We start from the raw sequence: 6,468 nt of genomic DNA, 5'->3' as shown, positions 1-6,468 counted from the left end.
CCACACCCAAGAACCTAGTGGCCTCCAAGACCACAGGCTCCACGCCCCTGCTGGACAATGCCCTCAATTAGGTCATAAAAGGACGTTAAGAGGAAGCCGAATGCTGAGCGGTCATCATGAGCAACGCTGACCCCACAAAAGAGGTGAGGAAGTCCCGCTTCTCTCCCTCCTCCATGGTGGGGGGATGGTCGCTGCTCAGTTGGTTCTACTTTATGGCTTTCTCTTCTACAAAAGAGGTTTTGTTGGGCTGGGGTGGGGCTGTGTACCCAGACATTGATGAGACATAAAAACAAAGCATCAGTGAAATGGATGGGAAAACTTGGCTGAGCAACTTAGAAAGTCTGGTCTGAGAGTCTTGGGTAAGACATCACCCCCCGGCCCCCTGAGGCCCCAGCTCTCTAAGTGAGGACATTGGACTAAAGCTCAGGTCCCTCCCTCCCCTAAGGCCTATGAGCCTATAGAGTCACCCCACACATCATTGCACAAAACCATCATTATTCCAAAGGGTCCAGTGGCACATGGTAGGTGCCTACTACATGCAATACATACCAGGCACGGGTCAGCGGCAAAGTTTTCCTGAACCTATGAAGTGTTGGGTGTGGTGTGAGAGGTGGTATGTACTGTAGATAGTCAGGAAGGCCAGGGCTCCAGTTCTGGACAAGTTGGTTAACCTCTCAGTGCCTCAGATGACTGCCTGAAACTAAGCTGCAGAAGAGGCGCCATTTGCTTTGGGAGCAGTTCCTCCCCAGCCTGCTCCCTATTACCAGCGAGTCACAGGTCCAGCCCAAAAGAACCAAAATGGAACAAGACTTTGGACCAAGTTGCCCCAACATCAGCAGTAAGGCCAGCAGTAGGCTGGTGGCTGTGAGGTTGGGGGGAACATGGATTGTTTCTACTTGAAATCTTCCAATAGACCCAGGGACTCCCACTGGGGCCTTTCTTCCAACCTCACAGATGCCTCCCCCTCCACACCTACTGTCTCTGTGCTTCCAGGAGATCGCTACAGAGGATCCCTTCAACATGCCGGAAGCCTTCTCAGTTCCTCCTGATACGATGAGGGTGCCAGGGAGCACTCTGGCCATCCCCTGTCCCCTGCCATCCCTTACCCTAGCCCTGCGGGTAGGCCATCTTTTCTTTCTGTCATCCAAATCTGTACTGTTCTTCTTTGGAAAAAGAATTCTATTTTACAGAGGGTCTGGGTTTTATGGTTCTCTCCCTCCCCCACTCTGTCCCCCTTTCTGTCTCTGTCTCTGCCTCTCTCTTTCTCCACCCTCTCCTCTCTCTGTCTCTCTTTCCTCTCTCTGTCTCTCCTCTCTATATCTCTATGTGTCTGTCTGTCTCTCTTCCTCCCTCTTACACACGCGCGCGCGCGCGCGCACACACACACACACACACACACACCCCTTACCCATTCCCTCTCTAGGTATTGGGGAGAAAGAGCGTGTTAGTGGAAGGAATGGCATTTAGAAGCTGGCTCTGGGGCCAATTACACTCAGTTCCAAGTAGGACTTTGGACTGGAATGTCCCAAAAGAGACTCGCTGCCTTTCTGGCTCCCTGAAGCTCCAGGCTGTAAGCACAGGCTGGTGGAAAGAAGGCTTGATTTGGAATCGAGGACCTGGCTGTGGTCCTCGGGGCCTCTGTACCTTCAGTCAGGGCAGTTGCCACCTCTGGTCCTCAGCCCCCTCCTCCAGGGCATCTAGACCACATTCTTGAGTCTAAGGTCCTTGGGGGAGTCTGGTTAGACAGACTTTCTCTCTCCTCCCCAGGGAAGGAAAGATGGCACATAGAAACACCCAGATGACCGACGTGGTTATCTGCGTTGGACCACTAGGTGGCATAATCATACATAGAGTGCTGGGCCTGGAGTCAGGGGTTCAAATCCAGTCTCAGATGTTTACTAGCTGTATGACCCTGGACAAGTCACTTAATGCTGCTTGCCTCAGTTTCCTCATCCGTAACACGAGCTGGAGAAGGAAACTGCCAACCTCTCCAGTGTCTTTGCCAAGAAAACCTCAAACGGAGTCACAAAGAGTCAGACATGACTGAGCACCAAAAGCACCCAATGTACTAAGCTCTGGAGCACAGCAGGCAAAAGGTGGCCCCTGCCCCCAAGGAGCTTGTAGTCTAGCAGAGGAGACGATAACAAAACAATTACGTACAAACAAGCGACAGACGACAAACCTGAGATAATGGGGGGGGGGGCACTAGAATTAGGGGGGGTTGGGGCAGCTTCCGTAGCAGGTGGGCTTTTAGTTGGGACTTAGAGGAAACCAGGAGGTCAGAGCAGAGGAGGGAGGGCATTCCAGGCCCAGGGGACGCCCAGAGAGAACACGCAGAACCAAGAGGGGGAGGGTCTTGTGCAAGGAACAGTCAGGAGGCTGGAGGTCAGGAAGGAAGGGATAAGAAGCTGGGGAAGGGCCATACCACATATTAAATTGTACTATAAAGCAGCAGTCATCAAAACTACCTGGTACTGGCTAAGAAACAGAGGCATGGATCAATGGAATAGGTTAGGTACACAAGACGCAGTAGTCAACGACTGTAGCAATCTGCTCTTTGATAAACCCAAAGAATCCAGCTTCTGGGCTAAGAATTCAGTATTGCACAAAAACTGCTGGAAAAATTGGAAAATGGTAGGGCAGAAACTGGGCATAGACCAATATCTTATACCGGACACCAAAATAAAGTCAAAATGGGTTCATGATTTAGGAATAAAGGCTGATACTATATGCATTTTGGGAGAGCATGGAATAGTTTACCTGTCAGATTTATGGGAAAGGGAAGAATTCATGATACAACAAGAGATAGATAGCATTACAAAATGCAAAATGGATAATTTTGATTATGTTAAACTGAAAAGTTTTTGTATAAAAAAGGCCAATGCAACAAAGATCGGGAGAGAAGCAGAAAATTGGGAGAAAATCTTTACAACTAGTATTTCTGTTACATTGCTGGTGGAGTTGTGAACTGATCCAGCCATTCTGGAGAGCAATTTGGAACTATGCCCAAAGGGCTATAAAAATGTTCACACCCTTTGACCCAGCAATACCACTTGTAGGGCTGTATCCCAAAGAGATCACACAAGTGGGAAAGGGACCCATATGTACTAAAATATTTATGGCGGCTCTTTTTGTAGTAGCAAAGAACTGGAAATCAAGGGGATGCCCATCGATTGGGGAATGGCTGAACAGGTTGTGGTAAATTAATGTAATGGAATACTACTGTGCTATGAGAAATGGGAAGATACGGACTTCATGATAACCCGGAAAAACCTACATTATTATAATGCTGAGTGAGAGGAGCAGAACCAGGAGGACGTTGTACACAACCACAGACATATTGATTCTGTGATGACTAACCTTGATAGACCTCGCTCTTCTCAGCAATACAAGGCTCAAAGACAGACCCAAAGGACTCACACTGGAGAGAAAGAACTATGGAGACCGAACGCAGATCGAGGCACACTTTATGCTCTCCTTTTATTTTTCTCTTTTGTTTTTGTGGTTTTTGGCTTTGTTTCTTCTTTCTCATGATTCGTTCCATTGGTCACAATCCTTCTTTACAACTTATCTATTGTGTAAATAAGTTTAATATGAAGTTATATGTAGAAGATATATCGGATTCCATGCTGTCTTGGGGGGAAGGGAGGAGGGGAGGGAGGGGAAGAAAATCTGGAACTCAAAAACGTGCAGAACTGAGTGTTGTAAACTAAAAAATAAAAAATCTTAAAAAAAAAAAGCAGGGAAGGGAGGACAGGGCTGGGGATGAAGGCTTTGAATGCCAAACAAAGCATTCTGTATTTGATACTGGGGGGGGCCGCCAGAGTTTACTGAGTAGGGGAGAAGGGGATATGGTCAGACCTGTGCTTCAGGAAAATCACTCTGGTGGCTAAGCTGAATGAGTGGGGAGAGAGCTGAGAAAGTCAGACCCCACCCCCCCAGCCCTACCCCCACAGCTATTACAGTGGCCCAGGTGGGAGGTGATGAGGGGCTGCCTGAGGGCGAGGGCAGAAGGGAAATCAATAGGCCTGGGCACCATATTGAATACAGAGAGTGTGTCCAGGATGAGAGGCCTAGGTCGCCAGACTGAGGGACCATGGGATGAAGAAACCTTTGTGATCAGCCTGTCCAAACCCACGCAGTCAGAACCAATCGCTCTTCTGGCAGTAGGGAGAAGCAGCCAAGCTGTCCCCTTCCAGCAGCCAGAGCAAACTGAAGCCCAGGTTCTGAAGGACCAGAGTGTGCCTGGGGTGTGGCCCCATGCAGAGGCCAAATGCCATAAAATTGTAATGATCCTCCCTGGCCAGAGAAAGCAAGAGGAAATAAATGCACATTTCCCCTTTCCTTGGGGAGGCGGGGGCTGCTGCTGCTTTCCCACACTGCCTCACGGTCAGGTCAGTCAGTTTGGCTCAGCCATTGTGACAAGGGGAAGCTCCGTAAGGCTGGGGAGTCATTGTGTGTGATGTGAAAACAGAAAGAACCAATTAAACCTTTAAATAAAGAAATGAAATTAAGGAGAGGGAAGGGACCTCTTCGCCCCCAAACAAGAAGCTCTCTGCTTCTTTAGGGAAGCATCAGCCAGGGACCTTGTAGCCTGACTGGCTCTCCTGCCGAGCCTGCTCATCCGTTTCGTCCATCTCCAAGGACAGGCCAAGGGCCCTTCGCTAAGTGACGTCCCTTTTCTGGGCCTGTTCCCAGCTGTAGAATGAGGGGCTTAGACAGACCTCTGAGGTTCTGTCCGTCTCTCAATCCTGGTCCATTTCATGTTGCAGACGTACCCGAGTGCACACAATACAGCTGAGTTGGCCTCTTGGGAAGCCTGGTAGTTTGGGCAGATACACAGACCCGGACAGAGTGCCAGACACGTGCCAGCGCAGGAAGGACACTTTGGTCCAACCGGCTCATTTCACAGCACAAAGGGGATGCAGGGGCCGGTGGTGTGGGCTCAGCATTGTCCAGATGTCTGCACGCTGGGCTCTCTGTTCTCTCCTGCTCTCCCAGTCCCAAGGCTCCTGCTTGCTCAAACCTCTTCCCCACCCCTACCCCACTCCCACCCCACAGCTATCTTCAGTCTAGCCTTTTCCATGACTTTTTTCCCAGTCCAGGTCTGTGCAGGACAATAAAAAAGGTCCACCCTTCACCCCTCCACCCAGGGCACTGTACTACTACTGCCCTGACCACCTTTGTAAGCAGGGCTACCGGAGATAGAACGCTGTAGAGAAGCTATGGAGCTTCTCTTCATTTCGGGAAGGTATCGATTAAGCAACTACTGCATGCCAGACACCGTCCTAGACAAAAGTGAAATAATCCCCTGCAGAAGGTGAGCTCTGGTGTTGGAAGGCCCAGGGTCCAACTCTACCTCCGACACCGTCTGTCACTGATCCACAATTGGCCCGTTTCTCAATCGTCGGGAGGCGGTTGGACTCCGTGGCCTCTGTGGTCCCTTCCAGCTCTGGATACAGGGTCCACGTACACAGATATGTGGGATACAGACTGTGGACTGGGAAAACCCAGCTGCTGCGGGGAGGAGCTCCTTTGAGACAGAGGAAAGGAGGAAGGACATTTTGGGGCCTGAGGAATAGTGTGTGCCAAGGGACCAAGATGGGAGACAGAAGGTCACAGGGGAGAAACCGCCGGGGACACGTGCCTCATTTCCTCAGCTAGGCCCCGCTGTGCAAGCTGGGACAGGCTTTCCTAAGGCTCTGCCTGACTCCGTTCGCTGGTCCTTTTCCTAAGAGGAACACCCAACACTTTGATACTGTCCTGGAGACACAAGCGTCCGAGGGGATTGGAAAAGTGGCTGATGAGCCTCCTGGTCACCTCGCTGAGTTCAAAAGGCTTCGGACTGCCGATCAAAGTTTGGCCACGTCTACGTGACAATTCTCACTCCTCTCCTGATCCCTGCTCTTGCCTTTGCCTATTAGATGTCCTCAACTGTAGATGTCTCAAGCTTCACACGTCTAAAACAAAATTCATTCTCTTTCCCCACCTAACAGGCCCTGCCTACCTTCCCAGTCTCCACATACCGCATTCCCACCCTAGACTTGAGGATCCAGTGACCTCAGCCTTCTGGCTGGTCCTCACAAGACCCTCCATATGTGGTTTCTGAGTCTTGCTGCCCTCAAGTCTCAGCTAAGCTGAGTGAGGCACGTGCCTTCACCTAAGATGATCTCCAGTATACCCTGTTGTTTGTGCAGTGGTCAGCACGTTGCTCCTCTGCTGGACAGCGAGCCCCTGGAGGGTAAGAATCAAGCTCCGCTCAGTGCCCGGCACACAGCAGGCACTTAATCGATGCTTGTTGAATTGACCAACACAGGGAAGCGACACTCAGCTCAATGAAAGTAATTTCTTCCCTCCCTCGATGTCCTTGCTCAGCATCTTTCCTGTTACATCTAAGTCAAGGGGTGCTTTTGTCAATTGATTGGTTGGTGCACGAGGGAGCGGGCCAAGGTACCAAGTCAAGCACCT

The sequence above is a fragment of the Trichosurus vulpecula genome, chromosome 6 (assembly GCF_011100635.1).
Source record: "Trichosurus vulpecula isolate mTriVul1 chromosome 6, mTriVul1.pri, whole genome shotgun sequence".
Taxonomy (NCBI): Eukaryota; Metazoa; Chordata; class Mammalia; order Diprotodontia; family Phalangeridae; genus Trichosurus; species Trichosurus vulpecula.
The sequence above is the reverse complement of the archived record's forward strand: the minus strand, read 5'-3'. Positions refer to the sequence as shown.